Source organism: Patella vulgata, chromosome 4 (assembly GCF_932274485.2).
Source record: "Patella vulgata chromosome 4, xgPatVulg1.2, whole genome shotgun sequence".
Classification (NCBI taxonomy): Eukaryota; Metazoa; Mollusca; class Gastropoda; family Patellidae; genus Patella; species Patella vulgata.
The window spans coordinates 37,925,237-37,942,232 of record NC_065882.2 but is presented as its reverse complement, the minus strand read 5'-3'; positions in this window follow the sequence as shown (position 1 = coordinate 37,942,232).

The window sequence follows — 16,996 nt, the reverse complement described above, 5'->3', positions numbered from 1 at the left end:
GTTGGTGTAGGGATCGTCAACACTGGGATAATCGACGCTGGAGCAATGTGATGTTTTCAGATGAGTCAAGGTTCACTGTTGATTTTTTGGACAGACGTAGGAGGGTGTGGCGTCGTCGAAACGAGCGCTTCCAAGACGTTAACGTCATCAGACATGATCGATTTGGGGGTGGTTCTGTGATGGTGTGGGGAGGCATCACTGTTGCTGGAAGAACGGCTTTACATGTTGTTGCAGGGCGTGTTACAGGCCAGTACTACCGGGACAACATCTTGGCAGTCCATGTTGTGCCGTTCGCACGACGTCATGGCCGCCGTTTCATCTTCCAGGATGACAACGCAAGATGTCACAGGGCCAGGATCGTTACAGGTTACCTCCAACAACAGAACATCACCACATTACCTTGGCCAGCACTGAGTCCCGACCTCTCCCCCATCGAGCATGTCTGGGACATGCTTGGACAGAGGTTACGTCAACGTCAACAACGTCCTGCCAATGTCCAAGAACTTGCTGCTGCGTTGCAACAGGAATGGGACAATCTGGACCAAAATGACCTTAGACGTCTCATTAGGAGTATGCCACGTCGGATCAATGCTTGTTTGGCAAACAGAGGAGGATTTACCCGTTACTGACTTGGTTGTGATGCTGTGGTAACTTTGCTGTTTGACCCCGGGTATCATTTTACCCTTATAATGGTCAGTCTGTGCCTTACTTAGTCTAACGATCATTTAGAATAAATCGATGAATGTGAACTTCATTTCATTTTGTCATTTGTTTCTTCGTCAGTTTCATTAGGTGACTTTAATAACACTTAAAAATCAAATATCCCCTACTTTTTTTGAATAGTATATGTGAACTGATAAGCTATCAGTAGTTTATTTGTTTATATTTTAAATTAATTATTACATCAAAACAGCTCACAATTTAAATTTATAAGTAAACTAATTTTACCAATTTGCCCTTCTACTGATAGTGGTTAAGTGTTCACCAGCGACACTAATTATAGTGAGAAGTTTACACCAGTGGCACTAATTAATTAGAACAGACTATAGTCCTACACCCACAGTCCAGTAACCTCCTAATCCCTTATCAAAACAATCAGATGTGGGGATGGTGAGGTTAAACCATTTTAATTACGGTCACTAATTAATGATAATTAATTAAGCTCTTAAGTAGCATTAGCACAACATTGTATGTCACAGCTCTCTGCTCATCCAGGCGTAGCAAGCAAAGATAATCCAACATTACGACAAGCTAAGTACAAATTTACTACAACCTATAACATTTACTTGAATTACTCAATAAATCATGATCGGAAGGAAAAATGTGTACAAGCTGGAAAACAGCAACGATAACCCCGTTGATTAAACCATTAAAAGATTAAACTGAAACCGGTTCTTACAAGCCGATAAGTTTGACCTCTAAGTTGTGTAAAACACTTGACACCATGGTAAATAATAGGCTAAAATATTACTGTGAAAGTAATGGATTAATCAGTCCAAATCAAAGTGGATATAGACAGCAGCGCTCCATGACATCATGACTTCACTATCTAAAAAGAACAATTATTTATGTGCAGTATTCGTCGACCTGACGAAGGCATTTGGCTTATTTTGGGTGGATGGCCTACTTAAAAAAAGTACATGGACTAGGGGTAACAGGACGAATGTTCCACCACCTCGGCATCACCCCTCAGGGACTATATTACAATGTTGTGTTAGTGTAATTATGCTTTGTTATTTTTTATCATGGTAGGACACACTCTGGTTTCGTGTACATCGAAATCTTTGTTTAGTTGTCAGGTCTTAACACCTATTAACTGTTATAACTCTTCTACCAGTAATGCAAAATGGTTTCATATTTATCTATATTTTGATGTACTTGTAGTGTATCCAAGCCCTTTGTCGGTAAATATAATTAACTATAATCATGAACTCCTCTAATAATTAATAACAATGACCTCATATTGTACATTTATATATATAGAAACTCCAGTTTACTTACACAAAGTAACAGGGCGAATGATGCACTGGATCGAAGACTTTCTAAGCAATAGGCAAATACAAGCTAATGCAGGTCTCTCAATAAGCAACAAATACGAACTCGAAAATGGCACACCCCAGGGTTCTGTTATCAGCCCCACACTTTTCAATATCATGATTAATGACCTTCAGTCTAATAACTACATTAAGAAACTTATTGACGTAGCGGTTTATGCAGACGACAGTTCAATCTGGCATGCAGCGAATAACTACGGTACGGTTAGAACGAGAATGCAAGAAGCCTTGGACAAATTGTCGAAATGGTCTAATGACAGGGGATTTCGTATATCTGAAAGTCCAACAGTAGGCATGTTCTTCTGTAGGGATCATAGGGAAGTGTCATCTATGAAATTGGAATTGAACAATAGCCGAATTGAATTTAAAGATCAGGCAAAGCTTCTTGGGGTTACCTTTGATCGCAAAATGACTTTTATACCACATATTGAAAATATTGTTAAACGAGGATAGAATGTTCTGAACGTAATGAAATCCCTAACAGGCATATCATTGGGAGCAAATAAAACGACCCTGCTAATGATATATAGGTCAATGATAAGATCAATATGTGACTATGGTTGTGTCGCTTTGGCAAGTGCAAATAAAACAGCTCTTGCTAAACTCGATAGTTTACAATATCGGCCAATACAGATAGCAACGAAAGCTTCATTTGGCACAAAAAAGGGAAAGTCTTTTGCAGGAGTAGGTGAAATACCATTCGAATTGAGTCGAAACGAACTGACATTGAGATATCGGGCCAGGTTATAGTATCTTGGGGACATCTGTCCAACATCTAAGTGTACAAAAACATCAAGAAAAAAATTCAAAAGAAATGTCAGATCAGAGACTCAGCCGTTCGGTCACAGCGCAAATGATCTATTAAAAGACCTAAGATTAGATCACTATCAGATAACTGACAGGGTATTTTCGTATCAAGCCCCATGGACTTTTTTAAATCCAAACTATGACATAAGCCTAGGTAACGTTGTCAAGACAAAAGAAAATCCACAACACGCCCTAGTGCTATCAATGGAACGGAAAATGGTCATCGCATGTTAAAATATACACGGACGAGTCTCGAGATCCAAACACTACCAAAACTGCATTAGGTGTGGTCATTCCCAAATTTAATATTAATATATCGAAAAAGGGCTACCAGATGGATACTCTATCTATACCGCAGAACTAAGAGCAATATCCACAGCTCTTGAGTGGCTCGTGTCATCCACCGTTCAAAGAGCAGTCATTGTGTCAGACTCTCTTAGCAGCATAAAGTCAATAATACATGACAAAAAAACCCCACCAAGACCAGAACTTGTTCAAAATATTCGAGCAAGTGTTTATTCCCTCCGAAACAAAAATAAAACCGTAGAATATACATGGATACCATCCCATGTTGGCATAGCAGGCATGTCTGACTCATAAAGGACTCAGCCTCTGCAGGACTGAATACTTAAAATATAGCGTTCAGGAATTTAATAGCATCGTAAAAACTAAAATTAAATCAGAATGGAAAAATGAGTTGGCCAGAGCATATAGTTTTTAGATTCAATTTAAACAATGATCTGGTTGTAAATATGGAGATTTATCACCCATCGCGCAAAATTTGTGGGTTAATCACAAGATTAAGAACTAAGGATTTAATTACCGACCATAAATTTAACCCAGTGAAGTGCGAATGTGGCCACAATTTGACCGTTAATCATGCCATTGCGTGCAATAAATTGGAAAAGAAAAGAGTCCCTGTACAAAGTTTAATGGAAAATGCCAAACTTCAATATACCCTCCAAAATGTACTCTTCCTCCCTCGGAATATGTCATATAAAATTGATGAAGCTATATCAATATTCATAGCAGAATCGGGAATTAACTGTTAAGTTAGTTGCGTTAAAAGAGCACTAGTCAAAGAAAGATAACTGGTTGTCTAGCCCAGCTGGATGCTTTAATAATATCAGAATAAATTAACGTTAAGATAGAAAACTACATATCTAGTTATAAAGAAAGAAACTATTGTTGTAGGACAGTATGTCGGTTCAGCCTACTGCATGATTTAATTTTATAATATACTAAGGAAAAATTATGACAAAATAAAGGAATAGGGACCTACACAACCATTATTAAAAATGACAGTGCACATCAATCAATTTAATTTAAAATTTATTTATTCCTATAAATGGTTCAATTTGTCTTTGCTGCTGCTGGCTCTTCTTTTTCTTTTCAGGTAACTTTTTATCTGTAGAGAGCGATACGCAAGGAAAACTCTAATGGAATGCCTACAACTTTTAAACTGATACGTCTTGAACTCTGAATTTATTTTTAACAATATGGAACTTATTGGACGAACACTTTTGATTAATTCACATGTAATTACCAACTGACCAAGGCAAATATAGGCCGATCACATCGTGTTGCTAAACGAAATGAACGCTATGAAAGAGACATTATAATAAGATTTATTAGCTACCGTGACAGAGCCATAGTATACGGCAACAAAAAGAATTTGAAATAATTCAATATCGCTAATAAAACCAAGATCTACTTTAATGAAGCCCTAACTTAAAAACGTGCAGATCTGTATAAGAAAACGCGTGAACTTTTCAAACTAAACCTGATTAAAAATTGTTGGATTTTAGATGGACGAATTTTTATCCGGAGCCTAGCAGACGACAAAACATCACCTAATTAGCTGTGAAGACGACTTGTCGCACAAACACGCAGGAGACATTATGAATACGGGTCGCCAGCCAGGTTATGCTCATGTTGTACATTATCCATTGTCTGCTACTGTAAATGACCAGGCTCTCGTCGTTGACCCGACTGTAGATGACACAAGTCACATTAACTTGAGACAGACATCTCTTTTTGACTTAGGTCTAACATCACCAACAAAACAAACAGCATCGAGAGATAATATAATCGCCATTCAATCCAACAGGTACTCCATCAACGGTCAAGCCACTGATCAACAGATCAGTACGGATTCATAATTTCATATTATATACATAAAATTTAACTAACACGGTTTCTGATCCATAGACCAGCGCAAATAATAGCCACAACTCACATTGTGTCTTAAAACATTATATTAATACCCTGTATGATACAGATTTATTTTATATTAAACTATTCCAAATATCGTAACCAACTGTCAGATATTCTTATAAAATGTTTCTTTCAGTCATATTATACAATATTCTAACTTTTACGACAAAACCTACCTTTATGATATAATATTCTTCTGAAATGTTTATATAGATAAAATAATATGCAGTCTTCTGTTGATATTTATAGTATAAGTGAATGATATGTTATACATGTATGCTTAAATAACTTAATTTATGGTACAGTGATTGACTAAAATGTTTTATATAGGAATGATACTATGTAGTATTCTATTTATCTTTATACTATAATAATGGATCGAAATGTTTTATTTTTTTTTAATGATACTATGCAGTATTTTACTGTGCGTTATAGTATAATAATTGACTGACATGTTTCAACTGAGAAATATCCTATGCAGTATTCTACATAGCTTTATAGTATACTAAATGAATGAAATATAGGTATAGCAATTGACTGACATGTTTTACATTGACATAATACTACCCAATATTCTACTTAGTTTTATATATACACTAATTGAATGATTTATAGTATTACAAGTGACTGATATGTTTCATATAGACATAAGGCTATGCAATTTATAGTATAGTAATTGACTGAAATATAGTATAAAAATTGACTGACATGTTTTACATAGACATTATACTATGCAGTAGAGCATAACAATTGACTGAAATGTTTCATAAAGCGGAAAAATACTATCCAGTATACTACTTAACTTTATAATAATTGAAATAAAGTTTAATAATTGAATGAAATGTTTTATATAGAGATAATACTATGCAGGAATAATATTTTGCAGTATTCTATTTTATCTTTATAGTATAATAACTGAATGAAATGTTCTATAATATATGAATCATACTATGCAGTATTCTATATGTCTTTAAAGTATAATAATTGACTGAAATGTATTATATAGGAATGATACTATGCAGTATTTTACCTAGTTTTGTAGTATAATAATTGTATAGGATTACTACTATGCATTATTTTACTTATTTTTATAGTATCTTTATAGTTAATCATAGTATAATAATTGAGTAAAATAATTTGTATAGGAATGATACTATGTAGTAATCTATGTATCTTTATACTATAATAATTGATTGAAATGGATTATATAAGAATAATATTATGTAGTATTCTATCTATCTTTATAGTATAATAATTGATTGAAATGTTTTATATAAGAATAATATTATGTAGTATTCTATTTAACTGTATAGTATAATAATTGACTGAAATGTTGTATATAGGAATAACATTATGTAGTATTCTATTTAACTGTATAGTATAATAATTGACTGAAATGTTGTATATAGGAATAAAATTATGTAGTATTCTATTTATCTTTATAGTATAATAATTGAATGAAATGTTCTATATAACAATGATACTATGCAGTATTCTACTTAACTTATAGAATAATAATTGAATGAAATATAGTATAACAATTGCCTGAAATGTCTCAGTGTTCTACTTAAGTTGTTAGAAAAATGATTGAATGGAGCATCTTCGATAGCATAATAACTGAATGAAATATTGTATAATAATTGACTGAAATGTTATATATAGGCAAAATGCTATGCAGTATTCTACTTAGCTTTATAGTATAAGAATTAAGAGAAATATTTTTAGATAAGCATAAAACCATCTACTATCTGTTATAATTGAATGAAATGTCTTATATAGACATAATACTACGCAATATTCTACTTGGCTTTATACTGTAAAAATTGACTGAAATGGTCCATACAGGCCTAATGCTATGCACTATTTTAAGAATCCTGAATGAAATAGCTTATGCATGAATAATACTTTGCAAATATATTAATTGAATAAATTGTTTTATATAGGCATAATGTTTTAAATATTTGGCTGAGTTTATAGTATAATAATTACATGGAATATAGTATAATGATTGATTAAAATATTCTTTGTGCAGTATTCAACTTAATTTTATGGTATAACAATTGACTTAAATGTTTTATATGATATAATACTATGTAGTAACCAATACATAGCCATAAAAATATTATGTGTATTATGTATAGCATAATGATAATAAACTTAAATGTTTTATATAGGCATGCTATTATAAAATATTCAACTCTTAAATATAATAACTGACGTAATGATTTGTATATGTGAATAAAGCTATGCAGTATTCTACTAAACCTTATAGTATAATAATAATTGACTGAAATGTTTTATATAGGAATGATACTATGCAGTATTCTACTGATCTTTATAGTATAACAACTGACTGAAATGTTTTATATATGAATGATACTATGCATTATTCTACTGATCTTTACAGTATAATAATTGAATGAACTATCAATTGATGGTAATGAATTATATAAGAATAATATTATGTAGTATTCTATTTATCTTTATAGTATATTAATTGATGGTAATGGATTATATAAGAATAATATTTTGTAGTATTCTATCTATCTTTATAGTATAATAATTGAATAAAATGTTTTATATAAGAATGATATTATGTGGTATTCTATTTATCTTTATAGTATAATAATTGATTGAAATGATTTATATAGGAATGATACTATGCAGTATTCTACTTAACTTATAGTATAATATTTGACTGTAATGTGACTGAAATGTTTTATATAGGAATGATACTATGCAGTATTCTACTGATCTTTATAGTATAACAACTGACTGAAATGTTTTATATATGAATGATACTTTGCATTATTCTACTGATCTTTACAGTATAATAATTGAATGAACTATCAATTGATGGTAATGGATTATATAAGAATAATATTATGTAGTATTCTATTTATCTTTATAGTATATTAATTGATGGTAATGGATTATATAAGAATAATATTTTGTAGTATTCTATCTATCTTTATAATATAATAATTGAATAAAATGTTTTATATAAGAATGATATTATGTGGTATTCTATTCATCTTTATAGTATAATACTTGATTGAAATGTTTTATATAGGAATGATACTATGCAGTATTCTACTTAACTTATAGTATAATATTTGACTGTAATGTGTTATATAAGAATAATATTATGTAGTATTCTAATTATCTTTATACTACAATAATTGACTGAAATGTTTTATATATATTTATGGCCCTCACACACGCATACCTTATGCATCCACTTGAAATTCTTTCTACAATGTAATCTATACAGAGACTCTTACTTCTCATCGCTTTTTATTTCAATGCCTCCGCCAGATGCATTTATTATACCAATTCATTTTTTGCTTATATATATATTCGAAATAAAGATGTTTTAGGGCATTTGGATTGAAACAATCATCAATAATAATACATTTCTTATAGGTACTTTCTATAGACCTCCTAATTCCACGAACGGTACGAATAGCTCAATTTTTCAATCAATTCAATGAAATTGAAAAGATTTTTTATTTTTGTAGATTTCAATATAGATATGCTAACAAAATTTAATACTTTTATCCACACGTCAATTGCTCTTTTTAACTTTAAGCAAATAATAAATGATCTCACGCAATATGAACAACGGAAATATAAGTTTACTTGATATTATTCATACAAATTGTCCAGGATATATTTCTGAATCTGGTTGTTTAGATAACTTCTGCAGCGACCATTGCCATGTGTTCTGTCGGTAAACTTTTAAGCGTCCAAAGTTTCCTTCTTTCAAACGCATTTTTGGGGATTTCAATAAAACTAATTATGACGGACTTAGACATGACGTACTAAATTTTAAATGGGATTCCATTGTTGATAACAGTTCGATTGATACGTCCTGTGCCCCTTTCACACATGAACCGACAAGAATAGCAAAAAATAATATTCCAAACAAGATAGTAACCATTCGGCCCAGGAATAAATTATGGATGAATAATACAATTAGAAAATTAGGCACAAAAAAAAAAAAAAATAAAAAAAAATAAGATGCACAAAAAAGCTGTAAAAACAAATTCAGAACATGATTGGCAAAACTTTCGATCAATATATTAATCGTATACGAAAATGCAAATAGGAATTTTATGAAAAAATAGATCAACAATAAATAATAATACAACATTTGGTAGTTACCTCCCCTTATCAACAATGGAATCCTTTGCTCCACCCCCTTGGATAAGGCAAATTGCTTAAATGACTTCTTGATCAACCAGTCACAACTTAACACAGCCAATGCACAGCTTCCTGAACTTGAACACAACGCAAACTCATTCTGTAATTTAACACCAATACCTCAAGAAGTTAAAGACATGATCTTATCATTAGATACCCCCAAAGCTACTGGACCTGATCACATAAATGGCAAGTTATTAAATTCCATCTCATCTGAAATATGCTACCCCTTATGCAATCTATTCAATCTCCCCCTTTCGACAAAAACTGTACCGATAATCTGAAAATCAGCTAATGTGATTTCAATACTGAAAAAAGGCGACCCGTCTAAATGCGGCAATTACAGACCAGTTTCCCTTTTGAGCACCATTGTTAAAATTTTCGAAAAATGTATTTACAAGCATGTCTTTAACTTCATGAGGGATAATGCAATCATAACTAACTTACAAAGCGGTTGTATGCACGGTGACTCAACTATCAATCAATTAATTGACCTTACGCACTTCTTTTGCCAAGCCATAGACGAGGGTCAGTATACGAGGACGGTGTTCTGTGACATCAGCAAGGCATTTGATAGGGTGTGGCATTCGGCACTGTGTCGGAAGCTTGGGGCGGCCGGGATCAGAGGAGACTTGCTTCAATGATCCCAAGACCGTCCCTGCTGGTGTACCACAGGGCTCTATCCCCGGCCCCTTCTCTTTCTTAGAATCCGTTAAGAACATAAAATCGAATATTCGACTTTTTGCGGATGACACTAGCATCTATCTAAAAATTCATGACCCAACGGCATGCGCGACTGTCTTAAATAGTGATCTTGAAATGCTAAACAAATGGGCAAACACGTTGCTGGTTTCCTTTAACCCGCTGAAAACTGAATCACTTGCACTGACTACTAAACGAGACCCATTGTTACCTACACTAAATTTGGACGGAATTCCTATTAAAGAAGTTTATCAACACAAGCATTTAGGATTGACTTTTCAGAAAAACTGCAAATGTGACAAACACGTTAACATTATTTTGACTAAAACGAGTAAAATGATTAATTGTCTTAGGTCTTTAAAACACCGCCTTAATAGAAATACCTTGAAAACTATATATACCTCTTTTATTCTTCCACATTTTGACTATTGTGATGTAATATGGGATGGGTGCAACTAGATGCACTCGGGACTATATGCGGGGCTGTGAAGGGTACCAGTCATAGGTTATTATATGAAGAAACAAGATTTATCACTCTGCAAGAGAGGCGAAGTCGTCACAAACTCATCCTAATGCACAAAATTATTAATCAGCTAACCCCTCCATACCTCCACAATTTAATTCAGTTTTCCAAAACTCCTTATAATCTTCGTAATAGCAATAATTTAACTGATTACTTTTGTCGAACAACTGTATACTCTAAATCCTTTATACCTTCTACCATAAAAGAATGGAATAACCTTGATATAAATATTAAAAATTCGACCTCTATAAGTAAATTTAAAACTAAAATAACTGATAAAGATAAAAATATACCACCTTATTTCAACTTTGGCAAACGTAAAAATCAAATATTACATAGTCGTCTTCGTCTCTCTTGCAGTGACCTAAATGGGCATAAATTCTTAAGGCATATTTCGGACAGCCCCGAGTGTGATTGCGGTCATTCCTTCGAAGATACCGACCATTTTCTTTTACATTGCTCCTTACATTCTGATGCACGCAAAATATCTATAAATATTTTACCACCGAATTTTATCAATACACATAATCTGTTATACGGTGTAAGCAGCAGTCATATTTCGTTACCAATCTCTGAAAGGGTCCACATGTTTTTTGGCAGCAGCAGAAGGTTTTAAGATAAGTGTAACATCTATATCGATCAAAATGCGAACATGAACAACTGCGTAGCCAATGTGTAAATACTATTCAAAAAAAGTAGGGGATATTTGATTTTGGGGGCATAATACTAAAATATGCAAATGACTACGAAAAAAGTCACTATAGAACCTAACAGAAGAAACATTTCCAGTTACATGTGACGCCCAAACGCACCAATAGCTACCGCATGGAATGCAGGTGATGCTTGGGATCATCATGGGGGTCCAACCCAAGATTTGCACGACTCTGACTTTGAATGTTACAGTCATTGTGGCATTGAATTCCAGGGTGGAAACATCAGTTTAATTGTTTTAGTGACCAGAAAACAAATTTTGATATGCGTCGGCTTACCCAAAATGAAAGGTTACGTGCCCTTGGCATGCTACAGATCGGCACAACACAGGCGGTTGTGGCGCGGACGATGAATGTTTCTCAGTCTGTCATAAGCAGGCTATGGTCCAGATACCGTGATACACAATCTGTACAGGAAGACCACGCTCAGGTCGACCAAGGGCGACAACTCAAGCCCAGGATCGATTTATCCGTACCTTGGCCTTGAGAAATCGTGTCATCACAGCAAATCAGATCAGCGCTCGTCTTCAAACAGACACTGGTGTGAGAGTGAGTGGCCAGACGATTCGGAATCGACTGCATAGGGGTCACCTTCGCGCCCGACGTCCTCGCGTGATCCCTTGTTTGAGAGATCATCACATTCAGGCAAGACGTCGTTGGTGTAGGGATCGTCAACACTGGGATAATCGACGCTGGAGCAATGTGATGTTTTCAGATGAGTCAAGGTTCACTGTTGATTTTTTGGACAGACGTAGGAGGGTGTGGCGTCGTCGAAACGAGCGCTTCCAAGACGTTAACGTCATCAGACATGATCGATTTGGGGGTGGTACTGTTATGGTGTGGGGAGGCATCACTGTTGCTGGAAGAACGGCTTTACATGTTGTTGCAGGGCGTGTTACAGGCCAGTACTACCGGGACAACATCTTGGCAGTCCATGTTGTGCCGTTCGCACGACGCCATGGCCGCCGTTTCATCTTCCAGGATGACAACGCAAGATGTCACAGGGCCAGGATCGTTACAGGTTACCTCCAACAACAGAACATCACCACATTACCTTGGCCAGCACTGAGTCCCGACCTCTCCCCCATCGAGCATGTCTGGGACATGCTTGGACAGAGGTTACGTCAACGTCAACAACGTCCTGCCAATGTCAAAGAACTTGCTGCTGCGTTGCAACAGGAATGGGACAATCTGGACCAAAATGACCTTAGACGTCTCATTAGGAGTATGCCACGTCGGATCAATGCTTGTTTGGCAAACAGAGGAGGATTTACCCGTTACTGACTTGGTTGTGATGCTGTGGTAACTTTGCTGTTTGACCCCGGGTATCATTTTACCCTTATAATGGTCAGTCTGTGCCTTACTTAGTCTAACGATCATTTGGAATAAATCGATGAATGTGAACTTCATTTCATTTTGTCATTTGTTTCTTCGTCAGTTTCATTAGGTGACTTTAATAACACTTAAAAATCAAATATCCCCTACTTTTTTTGAATAGTATATATATAAAATGTTGATGAGTAAGTATTGATTTTATTGTTTTGTTGTTTACTCACTTATTTCTTTTACATATCCATATTAATTCTTGTATTTAGGAGAGAGGTCATATAGGCTATACCTGTTCCTCAATCCCTTTCAATTTCTGAATAAAATATTGTTTTAAAAAAAACCCCAAAAATTTTAATATGTAAATAATCTACGGGTCCAGCTATGTGTTTTTTTTACATAAAGCCAGCGGATTCTTTTTCCTCACAGGGTTTTTTCTATCCGCTCTGATGACGCCAAACATCAGTCAGCTGGACCTCCTGTTCTAACTTTATTATGACAAAGGGAGAAGATGATCCGCCCTCTCTTCTCACGACAGCGAATTTATAAGTGTGTTTAAGGAACATTCGATATCCGACGACTTTTGTATTTTGTGTTTTTAACAATTTGCAAGTGTAAATAATTTAATTAAATCAACGCGTTGTTAACAATTTCCAAGTGTAAATAATTTAATTAAATCAACCTGCCCATAATATCGTATTCATTGTAGTGGACGTTAAATCTGTAATAAACAACAACAACATTTACTAATATTATAAGCGGGTGGCTTATTGTTTCAGTAATTTCACTTCGAATTCTCAATTACAATCTCATGTTATTCGCAAGACTTTATTTGTCTACTTAGAATCAATATGGCGGCCATGAATACAAAATGTTCAAGCTATGTTGACTGTCTTTTAAATACATCACTTCCTAACTGTTTTAAAACGGTAGGCAGTTGTAAACGTACTGATCAATTAATTACTAATAAATACACTGAAGTGGTCATCGTTAAGCCTAAGGATTATACAAAATCTACAGCTATAAAAACTAAAACGATCGGCGGCGAAATCAAAAGCAAATGGGGAATAAACGACACTCCCAAAATTAAAATATTGTAAAATGGGAACGTGCGACTGGCGTTTGTAAATGCCAGTGATGCAGAAATGGCGTGCAAGATCGAAGAACTAAACGGAGTAGAAGTGGTAATTGCCCCACCCCTATCTCTAACCCAGGAGTAGGGTATTGTTCATGCTATCCCATGTGAATACACAAACGAAGAAATCTTAGACGCCCTTCAATCCAATGGGTATGACGTAATAAGTGTATAGAATCCCAGACGGCAAAAAATCAGGAAGCGCACAAGTCGCGTTTAAAAGGTGTCAGGTTCCGGAAAAGGTAAAATTAGGTTATCAGATTAGAACAGTATACCCGTATATTCCCGTGTCAAAATATGTAGAAATTGTCAAAAGTTTGGACACAATGAGTCTCATTGCAAGGGTAAAACTGCGTGCGAAAAATGTAAAATGTTCAGACTCACACGGCATTAATACCTGCTCATCTGAAATATTAAAATGTGGCAAAATATATTTACTGATAAATTAAATCTAGATAAGGATAAACCAAAAGAATCACATAATTACTACACCCCAACTTTTAAAGACAGAAACTCTTTTTATGAGTTTTTGTTAGAAACAACACTTGGTGTAATTACTTTTATAAATAACTCAACGGACAAGGACCCTGTTATTAACGTTATTAAACAGAGTGCAAACAGGTTTATTATTGACAACCATCTAGAAATAAAGAGCACAATTCCTAATCAAGCTGTTAACAATACTCAAAAAGCTGGATCGGATATTGAGGTTAGTGATGATGAGATAACTGACCACTCAGAGATTACATCTCTCATGCGGCTAAAAAGAAGAAAGTATCTAACAATCGCTCAACCATAGACCCAGTCGAACGAAGGGAAAGCAAACCCCCCTTGAAAAGGAAATTACCCAAACGAACAACGGTCGTGTCTGCTCATGCTGAGGCGACATCGACAAGGGACATGTGCATAAAAAAAATACAGAAGAAAAATACTAGCGAATATTCTAACTGGGTCATTAATAAGAATTAAACCACTCCGGTCAAATAATCCAATAAATGACATAGGTATATTTAATAAGTTAACCATAATGCAATTAAATACTAATGGTCTCAGACCACGTATGACAAAATTGAACCACCTGGTTAGCAAATCCAAAATTGACACAATATGCATACAGGAAACAAAATTAGGTCCAAAGCAGAAGGACCCAAAACCTATTGGGTACACACTTAATCTCACAAAAGGGGGTTCTGGGGGCGTTGCAATATTCGTGAGTGAACAACTCTCATATAAGTTTATTAGAATAGACTCTGGTGAAGTAGAGGTAATCGGATTGGAATTAGCTACAACCGACAAACAAAATATAACCGTAATTAACATTTATAATCCGTGTAAAATCACTGGGGAAGAAGCGTATCAAAAAATATATGATAAAAAAACAATAAAAACCCCACAAAAAACTAAATATATTATATGTGGAGATTTTAACAGTCACCACTCCACCTAGGGCTCCCCAATTAATAATAATGCTGGTGACAAACTGAATAAAGTTATTGAAAATTCCAATTTAGTTCTATTAAATAACGGTGACCCAACCCGGTTCTGGCAATAAACTGGGTGCAACCCACCTTAATCTTACCCTAACATCTCCCAGTATAGCTTTAAACTGTAAGTGACAAGTCATAAATAATACGCTATGTAGTGATCATCTAATAGTCTTAACTGAAATAAACTCAAACGTAAAAAAACAGTCACGTGCAAACAAAGATGGAAACTTCAACACGCAGACTGTGCTCTTTTTCAGCACTACTGTGAAGAAATCGACCGAAGCGCAGTTAGACATAATGATATAAATATATTTACCGAGAATATTTCGCGTGCGATCTTTAGTGTAGCAGAAGGTTCAATCCCCAGGACAACAGGTGGGAAAACTAAAGGCGCCCCAAAACCTTGGTGGTTCCCAGAATGTCAAACAGCCGTACGTGAACGGAAAACATCATTTAAAACACTATTCCGCGTATGGTCCTCAAAGAATAAATCTTTATATACTAAGTGCGATGCAAACGCCAAACAGGTCATTTCAGAGGCAAAAGAAAGGCATTGGATGGCATTCTGTGATAGTACTAATGATAAAACTAAAATTTCAAATGTCTGGAAAAAAATACACGCAATAAGCGGCAAATGTTTTTCTAGAAATATTCCTACGCTTAATTATGAATCCCAATCAGCCATGACAAATAGCGAAAAGGTGGAGCTGTTAGCAAAAATGTTTGCTGATGGCAGTAGCGATAAAAGTCACAATGACAAATTCTTAAAACAAAAGTCGGAATTTCATGTTAAGAAAACTCCCAGGGTCAATACGTAATTTACTTCTTGAATTATTCAATAAATCATGGGCAGAAGGAAAATTTCCTACACGCTGGAAAACAGCAACAATAACCCCGTTGATTAAACCATTAAAAGATAAAAATGAAACCGGTTCTTACAGGCCGATAAGTTGGATCTCTACGTTGTGTAAAACACTTGAGACCATGGTAAATAATAGGCTAAAATATTACTGTGAAAGTAATGGATTATTCAGTGGATATAGACAGCAGCGCTCCACTTTTGATCATGTTGTAAGGTTACAGCATGACATCATGACTTCACTATCTAAAAAGAACAATTATATACGTGCAGTATTCGTTGACCTGACCAATGCATTTGACTTAGATTGGGTGGATGGCCTACATAAAAAAAAGTACATGGACTAGGGGTAACAGGACGAATGTTCCACTGGATCGAAGATTTTCTAAGCGATAGGCAAATACAAGCTAATGTAGGTCTCTCACTAAGCAACAAATACGAATTCTAAAATGGCAAACCCCATGGCTCTGTTATAAGTCTCACACTTTTCAATATCATGATTATTGACCTTCAGTCTAATAACTACAATAAGAAACTTATTGACTTAGCGGTTTATGCAGACGACAGTTCAATCTAGCATGCAGCGAATAACTACGGTACGGTTAGAACGAGAATGCAAGAAGCCTTAGACAAATTGTCGAAATGGTCTAATGACTGAGGATTTGGTATATCTGAAAGTAAAACAGAAGGCATGCTCTTCTGTAGGGATCATAGGAAAGTGTCATCTGTGAAACGGAAATTGAACGATAACCGAATTGAATTTAAAGATCAGGCAAAGCTTCTTGGGGTGACCTTTGATCGCAAAATGACTTTTATACCACATATTGAAAACGAGGAAGGAATGTTTTGAACGTAATTAGATGCCTGACAGGCATTTCATGGGGAGCAAATACAACGACTCTGCTAATGATATATATGTCCATCATAAGATCAATATGTGACTATGGTTGTGTCGCTTTTGCAAGCGCAA